Raw genomic sequence first — 16045 nt, forward strand, 5'->3', positions numbered from 1 at the left:
TGAGGTCAGAATAGTGGTCCTGACTTTATTTTGCTCAATATCACCTCAGAGGACGGTTTTCCTTATTCAGGGTTCAGATTTGTTGATTGGAGTTGCAGACATCCCAACCTGCAAAAAGTCACTTCAGGGAGGTATCCCGAAGACCCCCAAGGAACTACATCTCAGCTGTAGTCACCTTCTCAGTGAGACTGAATGGGAGAACTGAGATATATTGGAGCGGCCTTCCCTGCGCTTAGCCTCCCTAACATGTTGTGGTCCCTAAAAGATATAGCATATGAAATTTTATTACTATAAGCTATAGGCCTATGTAATTATTTGTTAATTATGTTTAAATATGTAGATTACTTTTACTATTTATATAATCTGCTTATACAATTTATGTAAACTGCTTTTATTTATTTTCCATTGCAACTTTAAACAAGTCTAAAGAGTTTTTTTAGTTTTCATGTAGCCTTGGCAACTAGCCTGAATAATATGCAGATGAAATGAAACTTGTCAACTCACCTCAACATGTCTTTTGCAATCATATAACCCACCATGGGCAATGCTTGAGCAAAACTGTAATTATGTTTTACATCTATAAGACAGGGGTACTTTTTTTTTTTTTGTGGCACTCTCCCTCTGCCATGGTGCTCTTGTTTCTAGATAGACATAACTGATTAATTTTGTTCGGGAGAAGAGATAAAAGCCCGCCCACACTGTCAATTGATTGGTTGATTTGCAGAAACAGGCCAATGAGGATGCTCTCTGATATGCACTTCGCACACACGCACATTAGCACACACACGCAAGGTCTCTCGCACCCTCTCCCTCTCTCTGCTGTTCGCGCGCTACACGGTTTGAAACACAATATCTGTTTCGCATGCGCACTTTTGCTCGCTCGGTCTAGATTCCGGGAGATTTTAACTAATTTGCGGGTCTCAGGGAGCCACTTTCAAAATGCGGGAGACTCCCGCAACTTCCGGGAGACTTGGGATGTCTGGAGTTGATTGGAGCTGAGTGGGATATTTTCATGCTTTTTGGACCATCAAAAGCTGGAGGATGTTGATTTGCATTGTTTATGCTGGAGGCCTGAAATCTTAAATTCTGCTCTAATGATGAACTAAAATCAGATGCACCTTGAATGACCTAAGGATGTGTATCAATTATTCCTTATTATTCCTTGCAGGAACACAAGCCTTGTGATTTGGATGCGGTCAGAAGATTTCTGCACTGGACGCACGGGGGAAAGCGACTTTAAATTACTGATTTCAAAGTGATTTATGGCAAAGCAGTTTAATATGTTGTCTGATATATTGTATACCTCAACAGTACACTCGTAAGAAAAATGGTTCTAAATAATACCAAAAAATGAGTTCTTCAGCTCGTAACAATATGAACTAATATGACAGGAACCACTTTGGCAAGTTTACTTGAGTTTATTGAACACAATTTATCTTTGGCTGTATGATTCCTTATGGTTCTTGCTCCCAGAATAATTGAACATACAAGAGCTTTATTATTAACCCCCCGGAACCAAGAGTTTAGGAATACATAACAATTATGGCTTTTAATAAAGTCTTTCAAGCAAACAGTGATAATCATGTAGATGTGGCAGTGGTACGTCTATCCTGTAGCCTGGTTATGAAGACGGGAGTCTCTCAACAGTGAGCTCCATGCCAGCTAAGATTTTGGAAGTTTTAGTGATCTGAAACAAAGAAGACTACAGCCAGAAGGTGCGCAGTAATGTGCTCATGCTTATAATGGGGAGGAAGGGAGGGTTGTGAGCCATTGAACATACTTACCGAGCAGTAGTGGCACATGGGCTGGGCGATATGGAGCAAAAAATATATCTCGCTCGATATATTTTGCTATATCTCGATATACAATATATATCTCAGAGACTGTCCTCCTCTTAAAAACGACCACATAGGTCGTTTGTGCAAGCAGCATATTACGACCTATTATTACGTTTTAAAATCAAGCGCCCTCTAGCGGCCGTATTACGACAGTCTCGTTTGTCGGGTGTGTCGTCATCAAATGACCTTTGACTGTCGTTACCATCGTTACCACCCAAAAAAAGGAGGCGTGACCCAACATCTTACCATGCGTTGTTGTCCAGGTTTGTAAACAATTTTATTTTATGGTTTATTTTTTAAGGTACTGTTCTGATTGTCTGCAATTAATGTCAAAGTAAGTGCAGTTTGACGTTTTCTTTACAAATATGTTGTGAATGCCAGTGAACGAATGTGTGGCAATCGCAACGAATCTGAAATGACCAGTGACCACAACACTTACCATATTTTTTTTTTTTTACCATGATAACTGTTTTACTGTGGTATTTGTAGTTAAAAATCATTAACCACAATGCCATGCCTTTAATACCTTTTTGTAATGTAATTGTGATTCAGTGTTTTTTTTTTTTTCAGTTTTGCAGTTTCTTCATATCACATACATCTCCAGCTCCTACAACAACATTCAGTGTCCAGCAGCTCTTTATGATGCTCTCTCTCTCTCTCTCTCTTTCTCACTCTCTCTCTCTCTCTCTCTCTCTCTCATTTTCCTTTCCTATTTTTCTGAACTGTAATTCATAAATAAGTCACACATATTTTTCTTTCTTTCTCTTGTTCATCATGGCATATTTTCACAGCTCAGAATCAGATTTTGATCAGTTCTTGTATTAACAGGGAACTTGTACTCGAAGCTCAACTTGAAGAAGTTTCCAGTGAAGATGAAGTCCTTCAAAGGTTCGACACAGGTAATGTTGAAGATATGTAGTTATAACTGATTTACTTTAATTAATTTATCCTTACTTTATGTTAATAACCTTCCTTATAGTCCTTCCTTTCAAATATTTTGTTCACAGATCATTTCTAACACACTGTCTAAACATGTATGTATTAAAACAACAACAACAACTTGTTACTTTTTCTTTATTCCAGCTGAAAAGGAAGACCATGGGCCTGTCAAACCTTGTTTGTGGAGAGGGATGAATTTGACCATCTTGTGTGTTTACGGAGAAGACCAAAAGCTGCTAAGGCAGATATTTCCAGAGGTACGTCTGTGTTGATCTGAGCACCTCGACAGAACTTTACTGCAGTTACATTTTGCACCGAATTTTATGTTTTTTACTTTTTTAAATACCTCACGACCCCATCAGTACAAACCCTGTGCTATGTCAAAGTATTAATAATTCAAACAATTTCAGCAAATTCATATGATATTGTACAAGCGTACTCTCCAGCTTTTCCTCCTGCTGTCATTGACCATCGCCTCAGCTCTCATGCAGACTGTGTCAGGAAATGCTGTGTAACTTGTCATGTGACACAAAAGGGGCCGGTTGCGTAAACATAGCTATTATGTTAAGACTGTGACCAACTAGCAGTTAACCAAGAGATAATCATATTTCTTAGTAAAATTGGACCAATCTATGTTTTTGTAACTGACTTTAAACAATTATGACAAGTCTAGAGTAAATCAAATTATATGGCTAACTTTTTTAAAGATTAGTTTAAGCAGTTTATGCAACCGGCCCCAGGTCTTTAATTTATTTGACCAAATTAGATCATTTAAAGGTGTTTACAACAAGAACAATAACTATAATGACTATTTTAGCATCGCTACCAACAAATTATAAAGTTCTGTTTATTATTATACACGCTGCAGTTATGTTGTCTTTAACCACTAGCCCGTTGCTAGGGGGAAGTCGTGGCTTAGTGCTTAGAAAGTTTGACTCTTAACCATAAAGTTGTGGGTTTGAGTCTCGGCCCGGCAATACGACTTTTTTTGCGCTGCCCCCAACTGCTCACCGGGCACCGTAACATAAATGATCCCCACTGTTCCGTGTGTGTGTGTTCACTGCTGTGTGTGTGCACTTTGGATGGGTTAAATGCAGAACAAGAATTCTAAGTATGGGTCACCATACTTGGCTGTATGTCACGTCACTTTCATTTGTTGTCAATGTTTTAATTATTCATCATGTTATAAATTCAATTTTTTCCTGTCTTGCAGGATTTCTGACAGATTACTGAGTCCTTCTCCATCAGCTCTCCACAATAGCAGCCCTTCCAAAAGCATCCACATCACTCTCTCTTGTGTGGCACATCTGCTCTCAGTCGTTAGCATGTCTACTTGTATTATTTCTCCTCTAGTCAACACTCCCATCTCTACTGTGAACACTCCATTTGGCATTTTATAAACTTCTCTGCAAACAAATTGACAATTTTTATTTATTTATTCATTTTTTTTATTTTATATATATATTTTTATATTAGCCAATTTAGTTTTAAAGGGATTTTCTATTACATAATTCTGTCTGTACCTATTAGTTACTTTATCAATCAGTAATTTTTAAAAGTTGTTATATTTCACAATAATATATTATTTTTTTGTTTTTATTTCTTCATAGTGACAAACTAGAGAGAAAGAATGGTGTTATTTGCATTGTTTGTCTGAAAAGTTTGACATATCAATAAACACTGATATGGAAATTACTAAAAAAAAATTATCCCTGTGTTTTTTAAATTGTATTTATTTATTTATTTTTATTATTATTTTCCTTTTTTTCTGTAGTTTAACTGGTAGAGCTAAAAATTGCAAGATTGTAAATACATCTCCAAAAAACACACAAGTGATTAAATGTATACATTTAATACACTATAAATATATAAATATAATATTATTTTTTCATACAGTATATGCAAAAATGTTGAGCTTAAATATTGTACATTAATATTAGGGTAAAGAATGTGTATAATCGCAAATATGAGGCCCTTGTTTGAAAATAAATAACTGTAATCAACAAATCTATTGCTGAATCAGGTTTACCCCACAATGCAAATCCGTCATTTTAGTTTTATATTTAGTGGGTGAAAATAAATTCACCACAAGAACCCGGAAAAGCCTGTCATGAATGGCCGTATATGGACAAGTAAGGGTGTCGCTTCTGCTCAACTGGATTTTCATTGGCTTTGAAATCCACTTGGCACTCGAGGACTCGCTGTGACTGGACTTTCTTTTAGCCCAAATTAAAAAAAACGTTTAATGTTGCAAAGTAAATTTTGCTGTAATTATTACGTCAATAGTACCTTCAGTTAACAATGGTGCATTGCTATATTTTGTGAAATTACCTCTTTACCGAGATCCTAACCTTAAACCTGAACATAACTTAATTGAACTACAAAAAACAGCGCCATGACTTTCACTTTCCATCGATAGAATGGCTAAGGCTTATGGGCAATGTAGTTTAAAATGTTTAATAATGAAATTGTGAAAAATACTTCTTTTTTTAAACAAAGGGATATCTAAGCATGTTTATTGTGCAAAGTTATATGACATATGTGAGAGGCAGGCTGACATTTTTTATTTTACTAAGAGTACTTTTATAAACACATGTATAGCACTTTTCTATGAATGTTTGAAAGCTGTGCCAAACATTATTTAGTAAACATAGCATAATGAGTTGTCCTACCAATTTTCTTTTTGAAACTATAATCAGATTTTGATTTACAGCCATTTGGAATGTTAATTGTTTTGCTCTTCAAGGGGACTCTACTGGGCCCCTGGGGATGGAAGGGCAGGAAAAAAATGCACAGCTCTATTCTCATCATTGGCAACAAACTGTTGAGACACATTTTGTAGGTTGTCTTTTCAAAAGCATACCATTATGTAAGTTGGAAGTCATAGTTATCTTAGAATTAAGACACCAGAAAATCAACATAAGTGCCCATTTGGAAAGAGCTCAATTTATTTCATAAGATCAAGAGCAATAATACAGTGCTAATAGTAAACAAAGACAACAAATACATATTCTGACATTTCATCAGACAAGGCCAATGTGTCATTCAGTAAGACAATTTGTGACAGTGTGTAGTTTATGGTTCCATACAATTCATGCAATTTAAAGAATCATAATATAAAATACCTAATTCATAAATCTCTGTAAAGAATGTCTCATCTTTGTCCTGCTCAGGAGCTAGACATCAGTAATGTGCATGAACATCTTCATTATAATACAGAACAGGATTCATGTTGATCTTTCCTTGATTCATCACCTTCAGTTGTGCATGAAGTCCATGCAGTCTCTTCTAATGCAGCTCTTCATCTAACTGAATTTCATTAATATTACTAAATGTTCATGTCTTCATCAAAACAACCATGGTGATTATATGTGTTGTTTACAAAATTAAATGGTGTATCTACCAAAAAACCATCTCTAGTACAGAATATTCACCATACTTGATTATCCAACACCATACGCAATATTTTACTAGGATGCAGCATAAAGACAGATAAAGAAGCATATTAAGACAAATTATATTCAAGTGAAATAAAAATGGGTTACATTAAAACCATTTTATTTTAATCAGATGAAGAAACCCAGATGAAGGCATGGTGAAATGTCTTGAGCACCAAAGAATCACATCCAGTTTCCTTCTCATCATCAGAGCTCTCCTGGTTTTCTTCAAATCCATGTCTCTATCATGATCTTCTTCAATGTCATAAACAATTTGCAATTGTTATCCAGCACAACAATACAACTGATGAACAAGTCATGTGACCAATTCAAATCAAATCATTTTATTATCACAATACCATGAATGCAAGTATACAGGTGGTAAAATGCTTTTCTGCAAACTGCAGCATGACAAGTACTGAATATATTTGCAACACATACACAGTATCAAAAATATAAACCGTATACATAAGAGCTCAATACAGGTAGAAAATATAGTGCAATACTATACTATACAGAGAGAACAAAATGAAAACAATTAACAACAATCACTGTATACTGTAGATATACCTCTGCCCACTGCTCCGGGTGTGTGTTCACAGTGTGTGTGTGTTCACTGCTCTGTGTGTGTGCACTTCGGATGGGTTAAATGCAGAGCACAAATTCTGAGTATGGGTCACCATACTTGACTGTATGTCACGTCACTTTCACTTTCAGTACAGTATGAATTAGTGCAAACAGAATATCAGGTTGCAGAATAATAGTGAGTCAGAGTCCAGTCAGTGTAGCTGATAGAGTGCAGTGCACACAGTATGAGGCTGCTGGTGTGTGTATGTGTGTGTGTGTGTGTGTGTGTGTGTGTGGTGTTACTGGTACGAGTTCAGTTCAGTCTGATTGCCTGTTGAAGGAACTTGTTTTGCAGTCTGCTGGTGCTGGTTCTGTGATAATGTCTGTCTGATGGTGATGTTGAGAGCAATCCATGGCTCGTGTGGCTGGAGTCTCTGACGGTCCTCAACAAAAGAAAAACCTTGCGTAGATGTCCTGGAGAGACAAAATCATTGTGTCAATTATATATTATTATTATTTAGAATTGTTGTAATGGACATACCATTGATTTCTGTTGAAGGTTGTTGGAGGTATGGGCTCTCAGTTGTGAAGTTTCTTTTATGGCCGTAACATCTGTGCAGTCACACAGCTGTTTGGGAATTCAGTCTTCACAGTTTCAGGCTGCAGCGCTGCATTTGGTGACCATTGACTCCTCCATCTCTGGCCTCAGACCCGCTTCTCTTTAGTCTGGAGTGAAGACAAATGTTCTCAGTACCAGCTTTCCTTCTACTGCAGTCTTTCTGTACAAGTAGAAAATAATAAAAACAGTCATAACAAATCAGTTATGTATTGAAAACTCATAGTACATATGAAGACTTCAGATGCAAAGGCATCTAAGTTCCACCTGAAGTTTTCTTCTAAAATTCTTCTTAGAAGAACATTTCATACAGAACTTAAAGGCTTTTGCATCTGAAGTCTTCATATACAACACATCTCGTTCTTCATTTCTCCATCAACTGACTTCATCCTCCTTCAAAAACTGTAAGTCCATAAGAAAAATAGTTTTGGTGAATACAGGTGCAGGTGTCAGTACTCACCATATTCAGTCATTTTCTGCCCAAATTCCAGAAATGATGCCCTGATGATTTGTTCATTCTAGGACTTATAAAAAGATGTATATGTGAAAAATGATAATTGCTGACTTGAATAGAGATCAACATCATATGCTGTACTAATGCATTGCTTGAATACAGACACATCAATGGGGATGAGCACCTTTTCACTCTTTTCTGTTTGGGCACAATAGAGCCATGTTCATTCCTCATCCCCAACAGGACTGATGTTCTTTGTGTTTTTGCTCTTCAGCTGTAAAACAAAAATATGTCTATTAACCCCATGTTTAATTACTATTGCTTATTACATATGAATTAAGACAGATATAATTAAGTAAATTCACCAAAAGATTCAGGTTAGAGGATTAAATGAATATTGATTACAATTTTCTACAAACCTTTCTTGGAGAGGGCTGATCATGACAGGAACTTGCTGAGCCACACTAGTAGACATTCAGTTGACAAACCTGAAAGAGGCCATCATGCAACCATCCGCTCTGTTTGTACCTTACAACAGAGCAAGAGAGAATGTGTGAGTGAGTGGAGAGAGTAAAGGACTAAGATGAAGACAAACAAGCAAAGAAAGGCAAAATCTTGCGTTTGAGTTTAACAAAATGAGAGGGAAGAAAGCTGTATCTTCAAGCTATATTATTCTCAATTATTTTCTACACTATAACATGCAGCAGGATTGTTGTAAGCAGTTTAAAGACCTCTTCATACCAAGGATGAGTCCATACTTAATGACACAGAGGAACAACATCAGTGGAATATATTTTCCAGCTGATGAACATTAAACAGCCAATCACTATCAGTTACTATTCTTGGTGTGAACAGCCTTAAATGATCTAATTTGGCCAAATTAACTGAAGATCTGATGTGTCACATGACAAGTTACACAGCATTTCCTGACTTGCTTTTAAACAGACGTGTTCAATTAAAATCAACATGGAAATAAAGGCAGACTGTGAGGTGCGGACAGATATCATGTACTGTTAGAACGGGTTAAGACGGTGCTAATAAAGAATACACTGGACTCAATATAAACTTTAGGATATAACGCTCTGACTACTTAAAATGGACACAGTCTGCATGAGAGCTGAGGCGATGGTCAATGACAGCAGGAGGAAAAGCTGGAGAGTACGCTTGTACAATATCATATGAATTTGCTGAAATTGTTTGAATTATTAATACTTTGACATAGCACAGGGTTTGTACTGATGGGGTCGTGAGGTATTTAAAAAAGTAAAAAACATAAAATTCGGTGCAAAATGTAACTGCAGTAAAGTTCTGTCGAGGTGCTCAGATCAACACAGACGTACCTCTGGAAATATCTGCCTTAGCAGCTTTTGGTCTTCTCCGTAAACACACAAGATGGTCAAATTCATCCCTCTCCACAAACAAGGTTTGACAGGCCCATGGTCTTCCTTTTCAGCTGGAATAAAGAAAAAGTAACAAGTTGTTGTTGTTGTTTTAATACATACATGTTTAGACAGTGTGTTAGAAATGATCTGTGAACAAAATATTTGAAAGGAAGGACTATAAGGAAGGTTATTAACATAAAGTAAGGATAAATTAATTAAAGTAAATCAGTTATAACTACATATCTTCAACATTACCTGTGTCGAACCTTTGAAGGACTTCATCTTCACTGGAAACTTCTTCAAGTTGAGCTTCGAGTACAAGTTCCCTGTTAATACAAGAACTGATCAAAATCTGATTCTGAGCTGTGAAAATATGCCATGATGAACAAGAGAAAGAAAGAAAAATATGTGTGACTTATTTATGAATTACAGTTCAGAAAAATAGGAAAGGAAAATGAGAGAGAGAGAGAGAGAGAGAGAGAGAGAGAGAGAGAAAGAGAGAGAGAGAGAGAGAGAGAGAGCATCATAAAGAGCTGCTGGACACTGAATGTTGTTGTAGGAGCTGGAGATGTATGTGATATGAAGAAACTGCAAAACTGAAAAGAAAAAAAACACTGAATCACAATTACATTACAAAAAGGTATTAAAGGCATGGCAAATGTGTTTCTTAACTAAAGAGTACACAATAAGCACAGTTACTGTGGTGAAAAACATGGTAACGTGTTTATACTACAAATACCAAAGTAAAACTACAGTTATGACGGGAGATACATTGAGTTGTGGTTACTGAGGTTTTATAACACGTGACATGGTTCAGCGACATGTTACTATGGTAAAAACATGGTAAATGCGCGACTTTTACATGACCTCTTTCCACCACAGGCGAATTTCAAACGAATATCACAATGAAAACTAACTTTATGAAGCTGCAGATTTCGATTAAATGATTTGAACGTCAAACTGGTTTAATAGGACATACAGTGTCCAGTATCGATTTGAAAATAAAAACTCATATTATTCATAAACGATCGACTACTTTATGAGACGGGAGAAAACCTTACCTGTACATGTCTCGAAGTCATCTAAAATCCATATCATCAAAATCCACGAACATCTGGGAGAGTTTAAATCAAACAATTCAAAACGCAAATAGCAAACATGTTAAAATAAACCCACAATGCATTTAGGCGAAAGTTCATTTATCATACCTCCTGTTGCCAATAGGGGCGCTAATTTAGAGAACGCTCGTGTGGGTCGTATTTATGGATAGTGACAAACGACCCATACGGTCGTATGAGTTGGAGGACTTGTTGATATCTCAATATCTTTACATGAAAAATAACCCCCCAAAAACTACTGTAAAAAGAAATATGTCAAATATTACATGTTTAAGGCCCTATGAATTTTTTTTTCTTCACCATATGTTTTATTGTTTTCTAATTCTGTGATTAAGCAAGTGTAATTATTTAAATGCATAAAAACAACAATTCCTAAAATAGCCTTATGTGAAATGTTTTTTCCCCTCGGAAATTATGTGTATTCACATTTTTTTGGTTATCAAATTGAGGCATAAAACATTCATTTAATTTATCTTTTAATTATTGAAAATTAAGCAAACTTTATTTTTTGGTAAACAAAGGGGATTTACTATTAAAAATAATACAGGGAAGAAATGTTGTGTGATTTTTCCTTATATTTCGTTTGATTTTAATAGTAGTAGTAGTAGGCTTTCTACATTCTGCTGAACAATAGGCTAGTAATAGATTTCTGGCAAATACTTTTATTTTGACGGGTTTACCTTTACAGTTCTGTGTATGTGATACTTCAGTCTATGATGTGATATGACGCTAGTTTTACTCAAATCAAACTGTCAGATGCTCATGAAGTGACTCTCAGTGCAGTTCTGGAGATGTTGATCATGTGTTCACGTCTTTATTTATTGAGAGGACAGAAGCTGAAATCACCGGAGCATTACGTGCGCTTCCTGGTGTGTAATAAAACGAAGAAGCGATTCTGCACCATTCATTAACACAGAAACGCAGAACATGCAGGATTCATATTTAAATAGACTTTTCTGGCTTAATATTTGTAGATATTAGTCCATATCGCGATTTGATGTGAGTGCAATGACCTACTTTTGATAATTAATTTAAAATTTGACAAATTACGTGAAGTTCCATGTTAAACTGTAAATGACTATATATATATATATATATATATATATATATATATATATATATATATATATATATATATATATATATATATATATGTCCCGTGTCTAAAAAGAGAGTGGTAGTGATCGGAGCAATTTGACAGCTGACCGCATCAGCTGTTTACAGCCTTGCCTCCATGGCCTGACTGAACTAACACTGCCCTCAATCAGAACCTTTCTTGGTACTATTAAGCATTTACTATTTGGCAGTCCTTCTCTGCAGCTGATGAGGATGTAGGATGTTAGAGTGTCCGTCTCAGTGGCGTAGCCACGGGTGTGCCAGGGTGTGCCTGTGCCACCCACAGTGGCAGCTGGCACACCTAAAAATAGATGCAGAATTATTTTTTATAGTCTCAATAAAAAATGTTTACTAAACTTGGGATATTGTTGTTTACTTAGAAAATATATATATTTTTAAATCAACCCTTTCACACGCAAATTACAAATATTTGAACAGACCCCTTGTTTCCATGGCGACGCGTCATGATTGTCATGTGACACACCGCAGCAACTAATGGATGTATCGGTAATTTTTTTTTTTTTTTTTTTTTTTCTTTTCTTTTTTTATTAAAATATATACACAAACTTGCTTACCATGTCAGCTATCTGACATTCAGATTCTTCATTTAAAAACCTTTCTAAATTATCTTGATCTATAACGAGATGAGCGCTGCAGTTCAGAGTCCTGTCAACCGGAATAAATAAATAAAACTTGAATAAAACACGTCTGCAAATTACACTTGATTAAATAGTTTTTGCTGCTTCCATAGACATCAGTGTGTATTTTACAAACTATATGTATTGTTTTACTTGTGATTATGTATATTTAAATGTATGAAACCTAAAATAAACATTATGTGGTTGAAAACACAGCATTTTAATTGTGACATATGACAAGCACTGAGCGCGTCCGTCTCTGGCTCAGTGCAGCCAACGCGCGGAAAGCTGTTTGAATCTGGCAGTTCTGCGACGTCACTGAACATTCTAAATCATACTCTCAGAGGCACAGAAATAAGAATCCAATATATGGTGCAATAGTGCTAAATATTGTAAAATGTAATTTACATTTTAAATTATTTTTGTTAAAATATATCTGCCGACATTTGGACTGCCAACCAATCAGCAAACAGCAGCTGACTGTGACCCCAGCAGTCTATGATATAAACAGATAATTTTTGATTGCACATTGCTAGCTAGCAATATTTCGCAGAGCTCCTTTCTTAATTTTTTTTAGCAAAAAACCTTGGCTTGATGGACAGCCGGACACAATGCCTAACGTTACACCTGATGAGGATATTTCTCTCTCCCCGGGCCCAACATCAACAGACAGTGTTACCAGATTGGAAATGTCCAAGTATTGTACCAGAAGTTCAAAATTATCGTATTTGGAAGAAAATTATTATATTTAACAATTAACTACATATTGACACGACCTGCAAATTACCACTAGGAGTATGGTTGGACGGAAGCAGTGCGATAAAAATACTATCCCATAATTTTGCCAAAGTAATCTGACAATAAATGTGGCACACCCAGATTTTCATATGCACACCCAGAGTCTCTTTTCTGGCTACGCTACTGGTCCGTCTGAAAAAAAAAATACATAATTAGGTTAAAAGTCAAGAGATATGTTTCTAGTAACAGTCATGTTCATTGCTATTTTTAAGCATTCTTAAATCAAATGTGACGAGCATCCCGATTCCACATCAGCGTCGCCTTGTTAATTCACGAGGAGCACCAGCTCGAAGCTCATCAAAGTCTGATCACCCGCACCTGCCTCTCATTAGCCGGGCCTCATGTAAACAGCGTGCACTCAGGAAAAGGGTGGGAAGCCTCTCCACGAGCACCCCCACTGATACTTCTCTCTCACATCTCTTCCAGAAAGCAGCCTGTGACCGGAAGACACTGCCATGAGCACTCCATGGATTCACCTGCACCTGGACTCCAGTGAGAGCACCAACGCATGCCGAATCACCACCATCACCCCCGTATCCCCACACTTTATAATAAAATACACTCTCTGTGGCTTTGCACTTGAGTTTGCTCTTGCGTGTTCCTTCCACCCCGCCACACTGGTGGAGAATGCAGGCACAACTGTGGAAGGAATACGAACTTGCGATCTCCCAGCAACTCGCACTCCTTTTTGTTTTATTCTTATGTTTTCTCTGCCAGGCGACTGCTTCTCCCTGAACCTCCAGGATGGAAGAAATCCTCCAACGACTAACGGAGGTCAGCATCCGCCAGCAACAGATCACAGAACACTTAGCCGCTGTAGTGGACAAGACCAATCGGGAACTCGGCGAGCTGCGGGTGGCACCCAGTCGACGCATTCAACTGCCCGACCCGCGAGCCTTAAATATCATAATATTTAAGGCAATTGTTAGGGTAGTTTGTTATTGCTGTGTTTGTGTTTTCTTCATTTTAAATGTTTTGTACATATTTTGGAACTATTTAGTAACTTTATATATAGATAAATGGTTAACATGTTTATTTTTACGTTTCTCTTTTTTTATTTGTATTTTTTTGACCCCTTAACAGATCTTGTATCAATTAAGTAACTTTAGATTTGATAAAAAGGGGCAGTTCTTTTAAAATAACTAATTACATCAACTAAAACAAACTTGTTACTTGAGTAAAGCATGAACTGTAAGAATTGGGTTTATTCTTGTAATGTTTTGTTAAAAAGGGAAGGTTCTTTTAAAATAAATATTTACATCAACTAAAACAAACTTGTTACAAACTAAAAATGTTATTTTTTTTCTGAAATGCTTTTTTTTTCTTAAGAATTATTCTCACGTCTGTTAATGTGCTGACAAACTGCCTGGGAGCTCCTCGATGGTGAAACTCCTCCTCCTTCAATCAGTGGCGAACCAGGTGGAACAAATCTTCCAGGTGATCTGAGCGTGCCAGTACCTGGCTTTGTTGTCTTTAGACCGCATTTAAGGCACCACAAGACCAAGGAAACCATCTTTGTCATCAAGGTGACTGTGCAAGACCAAGCCTTCCACAATACTGTGAAGGACAGCCGGTAAGCGCCATATTGGCCATGTTTGGCTAGACTGCCTTAAGCAGTCAAACACAAACTCTTGAACTCTTGTTGACTTTGATAGGACTTTTGCAGTGGTATTTGTAACTTCAAATGTTGTTTGTGGGGTAATCAAATTCCAAATTCATTGTTTGACAAAGAATGTGTTTGAAATTGTTAAAAGTAATTTCAACTTTGTAGAAATCTTAACAAACAAAGTTCTTAATTCAGTTGAAAATGTATAGTCTAAAATTATTTGGCTAAAGATACTTTGTTAAAAGATAAGAAGGTTCTAAAAATTTAAATAATTGATTGTTTTGTAAAGGATATATAGTTGTGTGGCTACAATGATGCCTTAGAATAATTCTTGACTATGAAAATACTTCTTAAAAGTGGAAACCTTGTATTTTGTAATGACAGTACTGTGTTTATCTGAGGAGAATGTGAAGAATTGTTTAGTTTGACTGTCAACTCAAATAATAACTGGTATTTGTCATTTCTTTTGAGGTTTTTCACCTGTTTACTGCTATCAAGGAATGGTAAATAAAAGACAAACAACTGTTCCCATGGCTGTTTATTGAGTGAAATCCAGTTAAAAGCTTCATGTGGAGGGATTGTCCTTTTCAAGTGGGGAATTGCACAAGGAATAGATCAGAACTTGACAGTGAAAAACCGTCTCTGAAGACTGGAGAAGGACCAGAAGAGTGACCACACGTGTCCAAAGAGACAAATAAAGACTGTTCCCGTCCTGTTGCTGTGATTTGAAATGGCTGATTCATTACTGGTAGAACAGCTAAAGACCGCAAGGACATCAGCGAAACGTCAGTTTTCTAGGTTGGCCAATAATGTGCTACGAATGCATACAATGATGTCGGAAGAGGAGCTTCGAGACAATTTTAAGAAGATCTCTGAAGAAGCTGGCAAAGTCCTGGAAGCCAACGATGATGTAGAGGGGCAATGTATTGAAGAAAGCTCCGATGCAGAGGAGTTGAGTGAGCAGCAAAAGAGGGACTTGGTCAAAACTGCTAATGAGTGTGAGAAGAAATTGCAAGAGCTAAAGGACCTCATACAAAAGACATTGTGGGCAAATTTCGGGGAATATGAACTGACTCAATCAATTACAACAGCAGAGTCGCAAGCAGAAAACGTGGGAGCTGTGGACCCAAGTAAAAACCCAGATGCATATCACTTCATGATCGGACAGCTAGAGAAATTTGTGAAGGCTGCGAAGGAGGTGCATAAACATTGGAAGTGCTGGGCCCCCCCAGCAGAGCAACAACCGTTCCAGAGTCGTATTCAAGGCCTTGAGACTGTCCTGCCAAAACTCTCAATAAGACAAGCAGACTTTACAGGGGCACATGTCAGAGAAGAAACAAGCAAATTGAGTACTAATTCAATCAGTTGTGTGGCCACACCAGCAATTAAGTTAAAGCCAGCTGCCCTCCCAAAGTTTTCTGGCATCCGACGAGAGTTTCACCGGTGGAAAAAAGATTGGGAAGCGCTCCAGATGCAGGGAGAACCTACTGGATCCAAAGAGGTTAAAAAGTTCCAACTTCTCGACAGTGTGGATGA

The 16045-nt window shown here is 36.9% G+C and overlaps 2 long non-coding RNA genes across 6 annotated transcripts; one reads left to right on the top strand and one right to left on the bottom strand.

Moving 5' to 3' along the window:
• Window positions 1-1883: 1883 nt before the first annotated feature.
• LOC128021586 (uncharacterized) lies at window positions 1884-4483 on the top strand. The gene is made up of 4 exons (XR_008185594.1): window positions 1884-2101; window positions 2409-2737; window positions 2922-3034; window positions 3991-4483. It is a non-coding gene; the product is annotated as an uncharacterized LOC128021586 (long non-coding RNA).
• A 2055-nt stretch (window positions 4484-6538) lies between these two features.
• On the bottom strand, window positions 6539-10557 carry LOC128021585 (uncharacterized). 5 transcript variants are annotated; one of them, XR_008185590.1, is made up of 9 exons: window positions 10442-10557; window positions 10295-10347; window positions 9489-9829; window positions 9192-9304; window positions 8271-8379; window positions 8036-8125; window positions 7858-7921; window positions 7323-7560; window positions 6539-7255 (listed from the first exon to the last, which is right to left on the bottom strand). It is a non-coding gene; the product is annotated as an uncharacterized LOC128021585 (long non-coding RNA). The 5 variants fall into 5 exon arrangements; XR_008185593.1 differs by having other exon boundaries at window positions 9489-9559; window positions 10301-10347; window positions 10442-10540; XR_008185589.1 differs by having other exon boundaries at window positions 10295-10551.
• Between the last annotated feature and the right edge of the window lie 5488 nt (window positions 10558-16045).

The sequence above is a fragment of the Carassius gibelio genome, chromosome A10, assembly GCF_023724105.1.
Source record: "Carassius gibelio isolate Cgi1373 ecotype wild population from Czech Republic chromosome A10, carGib1.2-hapl.c, whole genome shotgun sequence".
Classification (NCBI taxonomy): Eukaryota; Metazoa; Chordata; class Actinopteri; order Cypriniformes; family Cyprinidae; genus Carassius; species Carassius gibelio.